Raw genomic sequence first — 18,538 nt, 5'->3', positions numbered from 1 at the left:
GCAGAAATCTTTAATAAATAAATAAATTAATTAATTAATTAAAAAAATAAAACTCTGCCTTAAATGTGTGTGGTAGAAAGCTGTGATCCAGGCTCTTGGAAGGGTGAGGTAAGAAGATGCGTTCAAGACATGCCTGTGTTATATAGGGTAATCTGTTTCTAACATTCAAAAATCACAAAACCAACAACAAAGCTCCAACTTTGCTGTTGAAGCTGCTTTCTTTTTTTCTGATATACTACAGGAAACAGGAAGTTTTTAGCATGTGACGTTCCCAATGGCCAAAACTATTCCAAGTGTTAATAAGATCGCCTTATTGCTTTCTTTGTTCTGTGGAGATTTTAGTCCTTAGCATTGCTTATAGAGGCAAAGGAATTGCAGCAAGTTCACCTAGCTGAATACAGCAAAGCAGATTGAAATGTAACAGTGTTGCAATCTGAAAAATTCTGAAACACACTTCACCTGGGTGTGGTGGCATACTTCTGTAATTCCAAATACTCAGGGAGGTCACTTGAGGCCAGGCCTCACTAACTTGGCAACTTGTTAGTTACCGTCCTTGAAATTAAAACCAATAGCAACAAAAAGCCCCAGTTCTCTCAAACAGAGAATATTTCTCTTTATAAATACCATGGATAAACATTATAAACATTATGGGTTCCTTGACAAAATAAATGTTTTATTTTTTCCCCTAGAGTTAAACTTGGTAATTGTTTGAAGATAAGATAGTTATTTGGGCCAAGGGGACCTGGGGAGTTGGCTCAGGTTTTAAGCTTACTTGCAGCTCTTGCAGAGGACCTGGGTTCAGTTCCCAGCACCCAACGTGGTGGTTCAGGACTGCCCCAGAGTCCCTTTCTGTCCTCAGTGGGTATCAGGCATGCGCATGGTACACATACCTCCATACATGCAGGTACTTACACTTGTGGGGGCCAGCCATGATGATCTAAGTCTGGGCAGGTCACCCAAAGGAAGTATTTTACTTCCAACTATTATCACCTGGGACTCTGGCCATCGATGAATTTAAATGGAGTCTGGAATCTCGATAGTTTACCCTGAGACAATGCCTGGGTGCAAGAGGAACCACAGACTGAGATTGCCTGACCTCCACCCAAGAGCAGACCATTCAAAGGAAATGTCTGGCATTCCAACTACTGTAGATAGGATCACCTGCCAGAACACAGTCAACAGGACACCCCTAGACAGATGTCAACCAATCAGAGGTCCTGAACCTCAGAAACTCCTCACCCCCCACCTTTACTGCTATAAAAACCCAAGTCTAATTGAGCTCAGGGCCTTCCAGTTATTCCAATATGTTGAACGTGCCGAGAGATCGAGTTTACAAGCTTGATTAAAATAAAGGCTCTTTGCTTTTACATACAGGACTCAGTCTCCTTTGTTGGCTTTTGTGGGGACCCCACAGATTTGGGCATAACACATATACATATAAAATAAAAATAAATGAAAATTAAAAAGATAATTCCTTTTCTCCAGATTTGGGACTATTTTACTGAAGTAAATAGTCTTCAAAAAGCCCCACAGAACTGGAGGTGCTCCTCTCTGTTCTTCTGGAGCTTGAGCTCAGTGCCTTGTATTTATTGAGCATATACTCAATAAACTTGCTTTCACTCTCTAAAAAGAACTAAAACTGCAAATATTTAAGAGCATCATTTTAATTTGGTACTTGTATGGTATTAATAGATTCAGCGATGCATTATTACTATTATTCTGAAATAAGGGATTATTTGGATCAGTTCTGCTATTTAGATTTGGATCATATATACGTGTCAGGCAAACGTGTATGAAGATTCCCCAAAGATATCTTCAGCCATGGTTTTCTTAATTTATTTTGTCTAATTTTGTCTTATGTGCATTGGTGTTTTGCCTGCGTGTATGTCTGTGTGAGGGTGTCAGGTCCCCCAGAACTGGAACTACAGACAGTTGTGAGCTGCCCTGTGGGTGCCGAGAATTGAACTCAGGTCCTCTGGAAGTGCTCTTAACCAGAGCCACTTTTCCAACCCCACAGCCATCTCCAACCCCGGTTTTCTTTCTTTCTTTCTTTCTTTTTTAATGTTTATTTATTTATTATGTATACAATATTCTGTGTGTAGGTCTGCAGGCCAGAAGAGGGCACCAGACCTCATTACAGATGGTTATGAGCCACCATGTGGTTGCTGGGAATTGAACACAGGACCTTTGGAAGAGCAGGCAGTGCTCTTAACCACCTAGTCATCTCTCCAACCCCCGTTATTATATAACTACCCATTATTATATAACTACCTCTTAAAATAGTGTACAACACAGGAAAAAAATAAACAGTAACTATTGTTTTTAATGACTCTAGGTGTGATCAGTGTTTAATTACATGTTGATTTGTTTGTTAAATAAAATAAGTAGGAATATTTCTTTCAGTCCTTTCAGTAGACATAAATATCCTAACTTTGTAGTTATGGGAAGTTACAGAACACTGTCAAATTCAGGTTAAGATAGCATACTAAAATTGATTATGTAAAAAGGCCTGGGCAGTGGGTAAGCATGCTACTGCTTAAGCTAATAACCTAAATTCAGTCCCCACATCCCGAATAGTACTAGGAGAGAACTGACTTGTGGTGCATATGAAAATACACACACAAACACACACAATCACACTCACTCACTCTAATAATAGTAATAATAATAATAATGGCCGGGTGGTAGTGGCACATACCTTCAATCCCAGCACCGGGAGGCAAAGGTAGGCAGATCTCTGTGAGTTCAAGGCCAGCCTGGTCTGCAAGAACTATTTCCAGGATAGCTAGTGCCGTTACACAGAGAAACCCAGTCTCCAAACACACACACACACACACACAAACACACATACACAATAATGATTATGATGATGTAAACTTGAAGTCCTGATTTGGGACAGAGCAAGAGTAAAAATTAAGGTAGTACCTACTAATTTCTTGAAAAACATGCTCATTATGTTATGACTAAAAATTGTTTTCTCACATCTGTAGGTGGAAACATTGGTATATATTTTCTGAGGCTAAGTATAGTTGAAGGATTGCTGTGTGTACTAGAATAGGACTTGTACACCAGTGGCACATAACCAATATATTAGTTGAATCATTTTTATAAAATAAAGCATTACTTTTTATATGTGTAATTTGATTGTATTTCCTAGTTTTAACACAATTTTAAAGAGTTATCTATTGTTTATAAAAGCCTCTTGAATTTTATGAGAAATCTTAATATTTGCCTGGCTTTCTTCTCTGGAGTCAATTCAGTTCTGCACAGTTTTCCCCCTCATGCAAAGTACCTGCTAAATCATGTGTAAAAAATGCTATGACAAAGGAGGGCTGGCTAAACTTACTTTTAGTACTGTGAGCTTAGCGTTTTAGTAAAGTATATTTATTTTAACTGCATATTTTAAGTATATATATTTTAATATTCATAATTTTTTAAAAATAAAATTGAGCATTTACCTTATCTTTTTATCTAGTTATGAATATTCTTTTAGCCTGATGGTGGTGGCGCACTCCTTTAATCCCAACACTTGTGAGTCAGAGGCAGGCGGATCTCTGTGAGTTCGAGGCCAGCTTGGTCTACAAGAGCTAGTTCCAGGACAGGCTCCAAAGTTACAGAGAAACCCTGTCTCGAAACCGCCCCCCCCCCAAAAAAAAATCTTCCAATTTATTTACACAAATTGTAATACCTCTTCAAAATTACAGAGTTTTGTAGAAAGTGTAGTTATTCTTGAACTGACTCTTACCATGTATTGTAGTGATTTAAGGAGAGCATATTGTTTCCATGGGTACAGAGGAACATTCTCTGTGCCTACCTAAATTCCCTGGAAGGACTGACAGAAATGACGACTATCTGCTACTTCTGTTCATCACCCTAGTTCAGCATGGAAACACATGTTTACACCTGAAGTTCCTTCCAAGTTGCAGTCACTTGTTCTGTTTGAAAGGCATGGTGTCCCTGAAGGCAGCCCTTTGGGTACCCAGAGCTCTGTGATGGGCTCCATCTATGAGCCTCTCCTGATCTGCTTTGGTAGAGTGGTTTAGAGGGAAGTGTTTGCAGTCTTCCTGACTCCTGCCCACATAATTTTGAGGCTGTGCAGTACACTCTCCTCATCAGAGATGGCTCTTTCTTCCCTCGGCTTTGCAGTCTTCTCCGGTTTTCTGCCTTATGATGCGGCTGCTTTGTTTTCTCATGAGCCGCATTTGAATCCCTCAAGTTCCACTTCACATTCTGTCCTTTCTCCATTCACCTGAGTGAACACGTCTGCCTTTAGATTTGAGCTATAATTTTATATGACTTATTTCCAAATATTGGGTTGTTTTATTTTTTAAAAACTTGAAATAAGGGTTGGAGAAATGTCTCAGAGTTTAATAGCACTGAGTGCTATCCCAGAGATCCAGAGTTCAATTCCTATCAACTACCTGGTGGCTCACAACCATCTATAATGAGATCTACTGCCCTCTTCTGGCCTGCAGGCATTCATGCAGGCAGAAGACTATATATAATAAATAAATCTTTTTTTTCCTAATATTTATTTATTTATTATGTATACAATATTCTGTCTGTGTGTATGTCTGCAGGCCATAAGAGGGCACCAGACCTCATTAGAGATGGCTGTGAGCCACCATGTGGTTGCTGGGAATTGAACTCAGGACCTTTGGAAGAGCAGGCAATGCTCTTAACCACTGAGCCATCTCTCCAGCCCCTAATAAATAAATCTTTAAAAAAATATTAAAAAAAAAGAAAGAAAACCAAGTCCAGAAAGAAAGTAGCCTGAAGTGTGGGAACCAAGCCCTAAGAGGGAGGGTCTCAGATTCTAACTAATTTCTCTAATCTACAGAGGAGCCTAAGGCCAGTGAAGGTCACTCCGTGGGATTGAGGTGACCTGAGCTCTGTGCATTTACCAGGGTCTCCACAGAGCCTTAAGCAGAGCTACATCGATTTCTTTTTCTTTTACTTCTTCCTTCCCTTTTTTCTTTATGTCTTCCCCTCCCTCCCTCTTTCTTTCTTTCTTTCTTTCTTTCTTTCTTACTTTCTTACTTTCTTACTTTCTTTGACATAGCCATGAAGCCTTGGTGTGCTCAGCACTCACTTCTGACTGTTAAATGAAATGTTTTCATTTGCCTTCTCTTGCTGTGATAAAATATCATGATTAAAATGAATGTGGGAAGGGAAAATTTTTAAATAAATTTATTGTAAAAAAAGACTTACAAGGAGGCAGAGGTAGGCGGATCTCTGTGAGTTCGAGACCAGCCTGGTCTACAGAGCTAGTTCCAGGACAGGCTCCAAAGCCACAGAGAAACCCTGTCTCGAAAAACCAAAAAAAAAAAAAAAAAAAAAAAAAAAGACTTACAAGGAAATAAAAATACCACATACCCAAATTAACCAGACTCAAAATCTAGGGAACTTAATGCACTTTCTCTTTCTCTCTCTTTTTTTTCTTTTGGCTTTTCGAGACAGTGTTTCTCTGTGGCTTTGGAGCCTGTCCTGGAACTAGCTCTGTAGACCAGGCTGGTCTCGAACTCACAGAGATCCGCCTGCCTCTGCCTCCCGAGTGCTGGGATTAAAGGCGTGCTCCGCCACCGCCCGGCTTTTAATGAACTTTCATACTGAAATGGAAGCTATAAAACATCTAAGTTTTCCACTTCAGTATCGTGTGTTATTTTAAAATTTCCCTGCTTTGGAGCTGGGCGGTGGTGGCGCATGCCTTAAATCTCAGCACTCGGGAGGCAGAGGCAGGCAGATCTTTGTGAGTTTGAGGCCAGCCTGGTCTACAAGAACTAGTTCCAGGTCAGGTTCCAAAAACTACACAGAGAAACCCTGTCTCGAAAAACAAACAAAAAAATTACCTGCTTGTGGAATCATCTCCACTTGAATAAATAATAGTCACACGACCTTATGGGCTGTTCAAAGCAAAGGTCACCATGCTCTCCCCCTGTGTGTTTGTTTGATTGTGGAACTTAGAATTTTGAATGGTCTTTGCTGTTATTATTAATTTAGCATTAATTCCTCCCATATCCTGCACTAGGGAGATGGCTCAGTGGATGACGCTATTGCAGTGTCTGGTCCACAGACTCCACATAAAGCCGGGTGCTGTGGTATTCATCCACAATCCCAGAGCACCTACAGTGAGGTGGGAAGTGGAAATAGGAGAACCCCTTGAAAATTGTGTTGTCCATAGCAGCAAATAGCAAAGACGGAATCCTGCCTCAAGCAGGTGGGAAGCAAGTCCTGATACTTGATGTGATTGATACCTGAGGTGCTCTGATCTTTACTATCATTGTAGACTCACACACATGAACACACAAACACATTCATCCACACATCATGCATATACATACCAAGTTTGGTTTTTCAAGACAGTGTTTCTCTGTGTAACAGCCCTGGCTGTCCTGGAACTAGGTCTTGTAGACAGCAGAGAGACATAGTGAAGCTCGAACTGGCCGAACACCTCATAAGCCCGAGAAGTATTGTGAGAATTCTCCTAGCAATGGTAGAGTTATAGCGTGGTTGGAAAGACTGAGGGTGTAGCTAGTTCAGTGGTAGAGCACTTTCGCGATCATGAACGAGGCACTGGGTTAGATCCCACACAACTCACAACAAAATCTACCAAACAAAAAGAAAGTAACTGTTCAATTCTCAGTGGGGCAGTAATAGGAGACAACAAGACTGCATATATATATGATAATATAGATAAGCAATGTTTTATGGATCTGTGTGTATATATAGGGGTGGGAAGCACAAGTGTGCTTTGTTGTGTCATGGTATGGGTTTGAGGTCAGAGTCTTCTCCTGCCAACTGGGTATTGAACTGAGGTCTCGGGCTTGGTAACAGCATCTTTACTCGTGAGCCATTGAGCAGTCCCTTGAACTAGTAGGATAGCAATGATAGGTTTTGTGTTAAAGACAATGAGGAAAAGGAACAGGATGAATTGTGTGAAAGTGTAAGGACAAAGGCCACTCCCTTCTGCTGAGCCAGTTCACGTAACTGCTGCAAGCTCCTCCATGAGTGTGTAATGAAGATAACACATCTTTTGCTTCTTTGAAGGGATTATTATGAGGATTTGTTAAAACAACACATGAAAGCTATTAACCTTAGAACACTGACAGTGTGTTGTTTTTTTTAAATACTAAAGTATTTAAGAGATGTCTTAAATAAAGCCTTGGTAATGAAGGAGTTTCTAGAAGGTCAGATTTCTTGGATAAGTGTAAGTCATTAATAGCTTAGGAAGTGACTTAGTATACAGGTTCCCTTGGGTTCATGGCTTAACACTGGATCTGTCCCAAAGATACCCTTAATCTATGATAAGGATTAGGTGTGTAGCAATTTCCCGTTTTCAGTAAATGACATTTTGACAGTAGGTAAGGCTGCTAATCATAAAGTATTTACAATCAGTCCCCCATTGTGATATAGTTAAGACACAGTGATTCTTTTCTTCTTAAATATCTGGAAATAAACAAGACCTGTAACCCAAATGCCCTATAATTTATTTTTAAGCATAAAGTGTTGCTGACTATGAACACGCCCACCCTGGCATACTTATAAGTGTCAGACATTTTGTGTGTATTTCTGCCTTGCCAGTTTTGTGCTTCCTTCACTTTAAGTTACTGTGGGGAGAACAGAGACAAAGTCCTAAAGAAACTGGTTCTGAAGTTACTGACTCAAGTGAGGTTCAGCTGGTTGCTAATTCTGTTTTCTTCCTGTTGCAGGTTTCTCAACAGTGATGTCACAAGATTGACCACATTGATCACAGTAAGACCAAAATGATTGTTCAGCTTCAAAGGACGAGTTGTTTTCTCTGAGAATAGGAATTGAATTAGGAGATATTCATAGCATAAAACTATTGTAATTTCTCCCACCAGCCAGTTGAATGTTTAGATATTCAGTGACTCATATTTCATATTTTAAGTTACTTAATACTTGTAAAATGCCTTAAAGGGCTTTAAATTGAAATTTTAATTTATAGCTAAAATTATTATATACATATTTCACTGTGAATCATGCTGTCATCCTTTTCCATTTTGTTTTTACCAAAATGTGGCAAAGATTTAAGATTATTCCATATTCGGGAAAAACTGGAAAAAATAAAATTACTTGAGATAGTTATGGATTATTAAAGTCTGGCTACGAAAGCATCGCAACTTGAGAGAATTCTCAGGCTTATTCCTTAAAGTTTTATCGATACCCAGATACTCTTATACAGCCTCCCAAATGGCCGTGTTTGAAGAAAATGCTTCTTCTGTTTAGCTTTGTTTACAATATTCATTTCTGTTGCATGTCAAGGAAATGTGTTACCTATCAGTACGCCCTTAACAACCCCTAGATCTACAGTGTTGATTTTTGGATTGATGGTGGTGCTGAGATTGAACCCTGGTCTTATACATAGGAAGCATGAATTCTAAGACATGTCCCAGGCCTGGTACAGGATTCTTTTCCTTTCTTTCCTTTCCTTTCCTTTTCTTTTCTTTTCTTTTTCTTTCTTTTTTTCAGGATTCTTTTAAATATTCTATATGTGTGTATGTCGTCAGGCCAGAAGAGAGCACCAGACCTCATTACAGATGGTTGTGAGCCACCATGTGGTTGCCAGGAATTGAACTCAGGACCTTTGGAAGAGCAGGCAATGCTCTTAACCGCTGAGCCATCTCTCCAGCCCCAAGGATTCTTTTTTTTTTCTTTTTTTTTCTTTTTGGTTTTTTGAGACAGGGTTTCTCTGTGGTTTTTGGAGCCTGTCCTGGAACTAGCTCTTGTAGACCAGGCTGGTCTCGAACTCACAGAGATCCGCCTGCCTCTGCCTCCAGAGTGCTGGGATTAAAGGCGTGCGCCACCACCGCCCGGCTTTTTTTTCTTTCTTTTTTTTTTTTATTCCAAGGATTCTTAAGTAGGAAAGGCTACATTGTAGTAATGAATTTTTCCAGCATTAAAAAAGTATCTTCATAAGTAACAAAGAATGGACTTTGAGTAAATTTTTTACTGAACCTACTTTACACATGCTTTATCTGTTAACTAAGCATAGGAACAGTAGTTAGGAGGTATTACAGTTATATGGAAGGCAAAGCCCATATGATCTTTGTAGTCATGTTCAGAATTTCTTTTGGAAATTGTTTTAAATTTGCTGTTTTCTACTGACTACAGAATTTTTATTGTATCTCTAAAGGTTTTATGATTATTTTGTTTCACTGTGGCTTATGGAAACAGTTTAGCTTTCTCTTGAACGTCCCCCTCCCCTTTCACTCCCTTCTCCTCTCTCTTCCTTTACTTTTCTCTTTGGTTTTCATTCTTTGTTGTGGTAGGGATGGCATCCTGGCCTCACATATAAGGCAAGTCCAATATCCTTGAGTTATGTCTTCTTTTATAATCAGAACTTCATTGATGTAATAGGCTCTTTCACTATAACATGCTAAAGCATTCTGTGTAGCATGCCCTTCTTTATAACCAAGTTAAATTATTAAGTAGCTATTGCAGTTCTTAATCCAAGCATTTCAGGAAGAGGCCTTGTTCAGTGTTGTTAGCTATGAAGTAAAGACAAGAAGTGTTCCTTTGCAGTTAGAAACTACTTTGTGATGATGGTTGTAAGCCTTTCTTCAGTCCCTGTAGTCATGAGAGGAGAGTGATTTCAACACTGATTCACAGTGAGTGCTACTGAAAGGGTAGTTCACTTCTGTTTTAGAGTTTCTATTGCTGTGAAGGGACTCCATGATCATGGCAACTCTTACAAAGTTTCATTAAATTGGTGGTGTACAGTTCAGAGGTTTAGTCCTTTATCCTCAGGGCAAGGAGCATGATGGCTGTACAGGCAGACGTGGTGCTGGAGTAGTAGCTGAGAGTCCGTCCTATATCTTGTAGGCAACAGGAAGTCAACTGAGACACTGGGCAGTATCCTGAGCATAGGAAACCTCAAATCCTACCTCCACAGTGACATACTTCATTTAAGGAGGCTGTACCCTCTTCAGAAAAGCCACACCTCCTAAATAGTACCACTCCCTATGAGATTCTGAGGGCAAATTACATTCTAACTACCACAATTGCCAAGCCTGGCCTGAGATTCGGCACTGTTAGGAAAAGACTGATTTCTTCCAAGACAGTGGGAAGCCAAGGGCCTATTCGGAGATCCATCACAACATGACATAGTGATAAAGTTGTAAACTTTAGCTATCTCAAACCTAAAGAGACAGACGGCATTACTACATTCTATAATATATATATATATGTGTGTGTGTGTATATATATATATGTATGTGTGTATATATGTATTTTTTTTCCTTAAAACATTTTAGCAATTTTTAGAAAAAAGGACAATTACAGTTACAATTCTTTCTCTCTATAGTACAACCCACACAGATAGCAAAACTATTTCAATGAGCTTCTGAGGGATTGAGCATTGTCAGTTCCATCAAAATTTGTACATGAGTCTCAGTTAAGTCAGAAGATACTTGGTGACTTCCTGTTTTTCACTAGTTCAGACCCGTACTCTAATCTGATGTCCTACTTGATTCCTGTATGCATTAAATAATCAAGAATAGCAACCTCACATTGTACCCAATCTAAACTACATGTTACATTAAATTTTTATGCCATTCTTATATCATTAATTTTACATAGGATATCTTTTTGTCTTTTCAAATTTACATATATTATTTTGATGAAAACAGCTCTCCCTTCTAATGCCCTGTCTATATTTAGTCATCTCTCTGAGGTATTCTCTAACCATCCTAATTGAAAGCGATTCTCTCTAATAGTTTGCTAACACTTAATTTTTATTAGTTCTTTGTTACTGATCATTGACTCTTGTATTTTGGATTGACAAGTGTACATAAACCTTCCTATTGCACTCAGCAAGTGTTTGTTGGTAGTCATAAACATACTGAAAGTACTAATTTACCTAATATCTTAAGTTTCTCATATTATAATGAAAATAGGGAATTTAGCATATGTAATTGAACATTAAGGTACAGGGTGAATTAGGAGGATGGGTTTTAGAGGTCACCGTGTGCTATTTTGCAACTGTATACCTTGGTACATGAAGTGATGCATTGTGTCTGTTTGAAAGGATTGGACTAATTAAATAGAGTGTCTTTTAGTTTTTCGAGACAGGGTTTCTCAGTGGCTTTGGAGCCTGTCCTGAAACTAGCTCTTGTAGACCAGGCTGGCCTCACAAAGATCCACCTGCCTTTGCCTCCGGAGTGCTAGGACTAAAAGCGTGCACCACCACGCCCATCTTAAATAGAATGTCTTATCTTTCTTGCCTGTTACTTGTGTTAACTGCAGCTTGCTCCTTTATAGATTGCTAAGAGGCATGAAATCAACTCTAAAAACCTCCTGAATATCGAAATTTATGATATTCATTGTAAGCCTATCATGTATGTTTCCATAGATTTCTACCTTCTCTGTGTGTGTTTGTGCATGTTCTTGTGTGTGTTTGTACACATATATGTTCAGGTACATGTGTAGAAGCCTTAAACCGACCTTCAGGAGCCATTCACCTTCTGTTTTGAGGCAGGGTCTGTCCCTGGGACCTGCTGAGGCTCTTCTTGGATTAGGTTAGACTGGCCAGTCTGTGAGTCCCTCTTCCTCAGCACTGGGTTACAGGTGTGGCTGTCACACTCACCTTTTACATGGATTAAGGGGATCGAACCCAGGTCATCATGCACGATTGGCTAGCTCTTTTCCAGCTAGTTTTATCTCCCCAACCTCCAGATTTTACTTTCTGATACATGTATGTTTATCACAATCACATACATCTCAATCTTCCAAAATCTTTAATTTCTAGCAAAGAGGCATTCAATTACAGCTACTGATATAATATCCTTTTATTTGTGATAAGGCTGGAATGCTAACCTCTTAAAGGCCAGAATGAACTTCAGACAGTTTAGACTGGATATTGTAAATATGGATAGAGTTTAAGGGATGGTAGTGTGTACTCTATTTAGGAATGTGAACTTGGGTCAGAAAATGGTTATATTTTCCTTCTATGGTTTATTTGGTGGTTATAGTCTGTGCTAATTACTTAGGAGATCCAAGTTTCATTCTCTAGGAATAGGACTTAGATCTCAGGAGTGTTGATTATTAGAAGAATAATGTTCACCAAGCACTTAGCACAGAAGACAGCGCACGCTAACTTCTTTTAACTCTAATACTCATTATCTTGCCTAAGACATTGATTATCTAGTTTTGTCTTGTTCTGCTATAATTTGTATTACTGTTTTATGATTACCTCTTGAGTAAAAGACTCTGCATAACATCTATACAACACATAATAGAATAATTCTATTAAAATAAAGTGTGTGTTTTTTTCACTAATATATATGTATGTGTTTACACATAGGTGTATATTATATGTAATATACATACAACATACATATACACAGACAGACATGTGTATATATTTGCTTATATATGCATATGTGAGAAAGTCTAAAAGTTTTCAATATTAATGTAAATACATACTTAGATCGTCTAAGATGTCCATTCTAGAATGAATATCTGCCAAATGTATTCAGGGCTATGACTATAATATTAGTCTAATCAAATTCTACTCTCAAAATAAAATTTATAGGAAAATTATTTACTTGTGCTATTGAAGACTTGTTGATAGCATAGTAAGCTAAATCAAAATGTAGTTTGTAGCAAGAAATGGTGGCACTCATTTAGACATAACCACAGTACAAGTATGAAAACTCCAGCGTAATTAGAAAGTGTCATGATTAGTGTTGTCAGCTTGATAGTATCTAGGCTTATCTAGGAGCTGGACTTCTGCAAATGCCTGAGAGATTGTTTTATTATGGTAATTGATTTTGGATGATCCATCTTAATTGTGGATGCATAAGTGGAAAAAGTGAACTGAGAACTTACATACATCCATTAACTGCTGATTGTGAATGTAAGGACCGTACCCTGGAACTGTGTGCGAAATAGAACCTTCTCTTCCTTAAATTGCTTTGTCTGTGTCATAGCTATAAGAAAACTAGGGCAGAAATTGGTATAGGAAGGGAGGGCTACTGCATGACTGTGTAATGGTTAGGACTTTGGATTGTGAAAGAACGTTGTGCTAGAAAAGCCAATGTTTGCTGGAATCAGAAGGTAACAGACCATCTCTGTTTAAGACATGGTCTCTCTATGTAGCTCTGGCTGTCCTGGAACTTGCTATGTAGACAAGGCTGGCCTCAGACATGGAGATCTACCTTCCTCTGTGGCCAATGCCTGGTTTAATGGGCCATTCTTGTGTTGTCTTAGGAGATAGGAATACTGAGGGGAATGGAGACAGCTTGAGCCTGGGATAAGTCTTCAGAAAAAAGCAACTAGTCCATCAGGAACTGGGGTACAGACCATTTTTGGGTGATATTTTGGCCAATAATCTGGCTTTATTTAGCCAAGGTCCTGCCAACCTGAAGTGATGTTAAATTGTGAGATGATGAGCCGTTTGGTAGAGGAAATTTCAGGACTGGAGAGCATTCAGGCTGGTGATGAGCAATCAGCTGTTACGTGCCCGGACAGTGGAGCTGTCACGATAGCAAAGCCTCACCTATCCAAGGCTTCATTTTATGGAGATCCAGATTTCGTCTAGCGGAAGAAAGCCTAAACTAAGGGGGTTGTCCGCTCTTTGAAAGCAGTTGCCTAGAAAAGTGCCCAGGACCAGCAGACAGAAGCTGGTTGACCAGTAGTCTAAGGTGGGCAACCTACACCTTGAGCTGAAAAAACCTGGCAGCATTGTCCATTTATTAGTGGTTTTGAAGGCACAGCAAATGAAAGATGAGGGGTCGTGGAAAACAGCTGAGCTGAGGCTAGGCACTGTGTGATAGGGTCAGAGTTCTTAGAGAGTCTCTGAGCCTACTGTGTGAACCTGTGAATGTGAAGCCTCAGTTGCCATGGAAACACCAGTATAGCAGTATATTATTTGTATTTTAGTAAATAATACTTGCCTGAAGACCAGAGGCAAAGCTAGAGGTCAGGTAATGGTGGCACACACCTTTGATTCCAGGATTTGGGAGATAGAGGCAGAAGGATCTCTGAATTCAAGGCTACCCTGGGCTACACAAGGTCAACACAGAAACAAATCCAGGTGGTGGTGGCCTTCACTTTTAATCCCAGTCCTAGGGAGTCACATGCCTTTAAAATGAGAGCAGAGAGAGCTGTAGGCTGTTAGTCTGCGGATTTCTCAGTCTCGGTAGAGGTAAGACTTACCTAGTGGCCCAGCTGCCTTGCTTTTCTGGTTTTCAGGTTGAATCCCAATTTCTGTCGCTGGGTTTTTATTATTCATAATACACATCAGGTCATTGGCGATGCCAGGACCATGGGGTGCCCACCAAGGGGAGTTGTGAAGCCAGCCTAGGAGCAAAACTGCTGTATGCTGCAGCAGAGCTAGAGTAGTGGGATTATCAGAGCCATTTGGAGCCTGGAATTCGAGGTTATTAGCCCCAGGTGCCAGGCATCGAACTGCAGTATTTGGCTTGTGACCTGTTGGATTTTTGTTTTGCTTTGACGTTATTGTTGCATGTTATACCCTGGTTCTTCCATTTTGAGATAGGCATGTTTACTTTGTATTCCTAAGTGCTGAACATTTGTAACTTGTTTTTATTTTAGAGCAGTTCACAGTTAAGAGACTTGGGGCTTTTGAAATGTTAGAATTGTTCCAGGCGGTGATGTAAGGTTTTGTTTTGTTTTGTTTTTTGGACAAGGTTTCTTTGTAGCCCTGGCTCTCCTGGAACTTGTTTCTGTAGACCAGGCTGACCCAGAACTCAGAGATCCACCTGCCTATACTTTCCCCGAGTGTGGGGATTAAAGGTATGTGCCACCACCACCCAGCTAGCACTTCATGCCCTAAAAAATGCCATCACGTAAGCCTTCGGGGCATCTTATCTTTCTTGTGTTAGAGGGTCTCATGCTGACAAAAATCTAATGGGTGCTGACTGGCTATGGTAGCAGTCGGTGGCAGCTTCTTCAACTAAGATAATGAATTTGAAACAGACTTCTGTAGCATCTGGTGCTGTTTGATAGCATTTTACATATAACAGAACTTTGAAAATTATAGTTGTCTAAACCCTGTACTGTTTTATCATTAAGTTTATGTCATCTCTTCCGTATCTTGCTTGACATTGTAGCACTGTCAGGAGTATCTTTACCAGGAGGGGTTCAGTCTCACTTTCTATTATTTACTCATGCAGAAGAAACGGCTCATCACATTTTATGACAGTGTTGTAGCATTTGAGTCACGTTTCCATGTTCTACTTAAAACCCCTTTGCCAGTTCCCCCAGGGACCTGTGCTTGCTGCCTTCATTGAAATCTCTAAAGTCACCCTGGACGGCTGTAATCAACTTCTTCCAAACTCTTGGAATTGCTGATATTTTAATTCTTCCCATGAATCATAGATGTTCTTAGTGATAAATAAAATGGGGGAATCTTTCAAGATATTTTCCTTTCTTTGAGACATAGCCCAGGATGGCCCCAAACTTGTGATCTTTTTTTTTCAGCCTCTGCATGCTGGGATTATAATCATGTGTTGCCATGCCCTGCTCTTTTTGGTTTTCAATTTGCTCTCCCTACAATTCATTGTCTAGGACTGACTGGAGGGATGGTTCAGCAGTTAAGAGCATGGCTGCTCTTCCAGAGGACCTGGGTTCATTCCCATCCTCCGCATGACTGCCCACAACCATCTGTAACTCAAGATCCAGGGGATAGAATACTTTTTCCTGGATACTTCAGGCACAAGGAAGGCACGTGGTCCATACATATGCAGGCAAGAAGACAAGACAGCATACACATAAAAGAATAGTTTTTGTTTTGTTTTGTTTTTTTCCAGACAGGGTTTCTCTGTAGCTTTGGAACCTGTCCTGGAACTAGCTCTCTTAGACCAGGTTGGCCTCGAACTCACAGAGATCTGCCTGCCTCTGCCTCCCAAGGATTAAAGGTGTGTGCCATCACCGCCCGGCCTTAAAATAAAATGATTTAGAAACTAATTATAGGAGTCATTATCTATGGTAGGTTTAGCTCCGCTAAATGTATTTCTTCCTTATTGATGCCTGAAAGTTAAAATCACTGCTCTGTCATAGTATTGGCAGGCATGAAAGTGATGCTGACCTTATTTTGTATTTCACTGGGAAACTAGTATCAGTGAGCAATAATATTCTTGCTATATATATTCTTGGTACATGCATGTGTGTGAAAATGTGCATGCTGGTCCAGAAGTTGGCATCAGGTGTCTTTCTATCATCCTCCACTTTATTTCTTGAGAAAGAATGAAATGTGAACCTAGTGATCACATCTGGTTAGACTTGCTGGTCAGTGAGATGGACAAGTCTGCACTGAGGTCCACCTGTTTCTGCCCCACCCTCCAATATTGGGGTTATAGATGCGAGTTGCTGTGGCTGTTTTTTATGTATGTGCTGGGACCTGAGCGCAGACCCTTAGGTTTGCACACATACTTTACCCAGAGTTATTTTCCACACCCCAGTAGTAATATTTTTGAAGGAATCACTGTCTGTGAACAGTAGGTCTTAGCAACGGCCTTGTTCACTAAATCTTGCAAATAGATAGATATGTTGTCATCCAGACCTTTTCATAGGCAAAAGTGACTTGGTGATTCTTAGGGCTCTAGGGCTGTCAGACTGGTAAATAGCATTGACTCTAACTAGGTAGATTGACCTGCAATAAGAGAGCTGGCCTGCACTTTTAGGCTGACCCTACGCATTAACCTCTCTTCTGATGTTATAAAGATCTTGGGGAACTTCTCATGGAAGGCTGTTTTTGTGGCTAGCTAAACTGGTTTTTTTTTTTTTTTTTCATCTTGACACAAGTTAAAGTATCAGGAAGAAGAAAACTTAGTTAAGGAAAAGCCTCCTTCCATTGGTCAGTAGGGAAGTCTGTGGGGGTGTTCTCCTGATGAATGGTTGATGTGGGAGGGCTCTGTACTGTAGCAACCTCACCTGATAGGACACACCCCAAGACCAAGTTCTCAGCACAAAGGAGACATTTGCCCCAGAGGGTCAAAGGACAGGGAATAACAGACAGGAGATAGATACAAGGGTAAAGAGGAAGGGATGTTTGCCTTGGAGGAAGGACTACCTCAGGATAGAGAGGAGGCATGGTCCATAGGCAAATGACAGTCTGTAAAGGACCCCCAGGTTAGGATGATTTTTTTGTTGCTGTTGTTAATTAGTGTAGCCAAAAGGGGACTTTTGATTGCTGGACTTCTCAGTACTTTGTGGCCCTTGATAATCAACCTCAGGAGGATGAAGTGGTCAAATAAGGGAATAGACTTTGGTACTAGCTTTAGGAATGTAATCTCATGTTTTGCTTTGCTTTGTTTTTGTTTTCCCTAGACAGAGTTTTTATGTTGCTTTTGAGCCTGTTCTCCAACTAGCTCTTGTAGACCAGGGTGATCTCGAATTTATAGAGATCCGCCTGCCTCTGGCTCCCAGAGTGCTGGGATTAAATGCCGCCCAGCAAGAATGTAATCTAATGTTTTAACAATGTATAGAGAGTGGGCGCGCGCGCGTGCGTGCGTGCGTGCGTGTGTGTGTGTGTGTGTGTGTGTGTGTGTGTGTGTAGGGGGGGCGGCGGGTGAAGGGTAAGGCAAAAACTGCTGGTGCCATTTTTGCAATGCTTGGGTCTGCTAGGGCTCTTCATCACCTTGGGCAGTGGTCCCGAGCTGCATTAGAAAGCTGTCTAAGGGGGCTGGAGAGATGGCTCAGAGGTTAAGAGCATTGCCTGTTCTTCCAGGGGTCCTGAATTCAACTCCCAGCAACCACATGGTGGCTAACAACCATCTGTAATAGGGTCTTGTGCCCTCTTCCGGCCTGCAGGCATACACACAGACAGAATATTGTATACATAATGAATGAATGAATGAATGAATGAATGAATGTTTCTTTAAAAAAAAGCTGTCTAAGCCATGGAAAGCAAGCCAGTAGCAGGCAGTGTTCCTTCATGGCCTCTGTTCCAGTTCCTGCCTCCATGTTTCTGCCTTAAGTTCTTCTTGCCTTGACTTCCCTTCATGATGGACTCTGAGCTGTAGTTTAAAATATTTAGATTTGGCAGTATTAGTTTGTTTCAGTTATTGTAGTTTCTTTCCTAGCACTGTTCTGTTTGTTTGTTTTCTGAGACCATGTAACTGGCTGGCTTGGAATTCACTATTTAGACTAAACTGGCCTTAAATGAACAGAGAATCACCTACCTCTGCCTCCCAAGTGCTCGGATTAAAGGTGTGTGCTGTTGGGCCTAGCTCCCTAACACTCTTTAAATATGTTCTTCATCGCCATCTAGTCCCTGTGTTATGGGGTGAGACATTAGCTGTTAATCTCATTGTGGATTCATCCTTCTTAAATTGCTTCTTTGCATTTGAGAGCATTTGTTGGCAGGAGATATGGGTGTTTTTGCATTTGCCTGGAGTTTATTAGAACCAGGATTTCCTCTCTATCATTGCCTCTTCCCCCAGCAAATCCCAGCATGTGTGGGTGGGGATCCACTTTCCAGATGGAGTTTGTTGATTTTGTTGCATCTGTAGATTTATATCTTTCCTCAAATTAGGAAAGATTTCAAATATCT

General features: G+C 40.3%; 1 protein-coding gene across 15 annotated transcripts in view; it reads left to right on the top strand.

Moving 5' to 3' along the window:
- Positions 1-18,538, top strand: part of Baz2b (bromodomain adjacent to zinc finger domain 2B) — a 211,388-nt gene that overhangs the window by 44,845 nt on the left and 148,005 nt on the right. For all 15 annotated transcript variants that reach the window (XM_041631512.1, XM_041631511.1, XM_041631509.1 and 12 more), the window contains exon 2: positions 7,710-7,752. The gene's annotated coding sequence lies outside the window, so the exon portion shown is untranslated. The remainder of the gene's footprint in view (positions 1-7,709; positions 7,753-18,538) is intronic.

Source organism: Microtus oregoni, unplaced genomic scaffold (genome assembly GCF_018167655.1).
Source record: "Microtus oregoni isolate MIOR12 unplaced genomic scaffold, Mior012 000037F_ref0000500, whole genome shotgun sequence".
NCBI classification, from domain to species: domain Eukaryota; kingdom Metazoa; phylum Chordata; class Mammalia; order Rodentia; family Cricetidae; genus Microtus; species Microtus oregoni.
This window is presented reverse-complemented; position numbering and strand designations above follow the sequence as displayed.